The sequence below is a fragment of the Chelonoidis abingdonii genome, chromosome 13, assembly GCF_003597395.2.
Source record: "Chelonoidis abingdonii isolate Lonesome George chromosome 13, CheloAbing_2.0, whole genome shotgun sequence".
In the NCBI taxonomy this organism is placed as follows: domain Eukaryota; kingdom Metazoa; phylum Chordata; order Testudines; family Testudinidae; genus Chelonoidis; species Chelonoidis abingdonii.
In genome coordinates, this window is record NC_133781.1 from 26,350,835 (window position 1) to 26,351,913 (window position 1,079).

The following is a 1,079-nucleotide window of genomic DNA, read 5'->3' on the forward strand; positions in this document are numbered from 1 at the left end:
GTAGGTCAAAATCTTGGAGGGTTCCAGACTCCAGCAGGGGTCTAGCTCCCCTCCTCACAAAGTTGCCAGAAGGACTCAGTATCACAGTGGGAGTCACCATAAACAATAGTGGCTGATTAAAAGGCAACACGTCTAAAGCAGACAGACGGGAATACATTTATATGCAATGTACCAGAAATCTGTGGAACTTACTGCTGTAGGTGTTGGGGAGGAAAACAGCTGAGGAAATGCCTTAAAAAAGTATATGAACATGAACATCTGCAGTGACACTTGCTAGGATAAAATGGTGAGGGAGCGATCAGTCATCGTGCTTCAAGGCATAAACTCACACACAGTCAGTGTCAGCTAGAAAATTGGTACAGCGTTACTCATTGGGCACTGCCTTTTGTCCAAGGCCGCAGTTCAGGAAAGAACTTAACTTTAAGCACGTGCTTAATGATTGAGTGCTTTGCTGAACTGGGGCCCAAGACCAGGATTCCAGAGGAGATGGATTATTGCTCAGCTCCTGTGTAACAATTCCTCTCTGGAAGGTTTCCTTCTCAGAGAAGCTATTTCGCAGCTAGTGCTAGGAAAGGGAAGGAGGGATGCTGCACCTTTGGGCTCCTGTCTGATTCCTTTCTGGTCTTTGGGACCCCTGATCTGGACGGAGCTTTTCTCTGCCAAAGCAGCTACACCTCTAACAGGGTAGGGCCAGTTCAGAAACATCTCCAGCTGTGTCTGACCAATTGCCTAGGTCATCTCATCCCCTATACAGGTTGGGGAAGCTGTCCTCGGGATTCACAACATGACTCAATGAGCATCAAACGGCCAGGCCAGTAGCCTTGTGGTCTGTACTGCCAGGTAGGAGACCTGGTATCATTCTAACTCCCTCCTCTTGCTCACTGGATTGACAGCAAGCATGCTCAGTCCTGGAGCTGGAGGAAGGTGTCTCATTCTACCACGCCCTCCCTGGCTGATGAAGGAGCTGCATTGATTGGCTCCTCCCCACTCTCCTCAGCCAGAAGTGCGTCCCCTATCTTTGCCATATGCTGCTGTCTGTCAGGATCCATCACTATACAGGGACATGAATGCCCAGTACA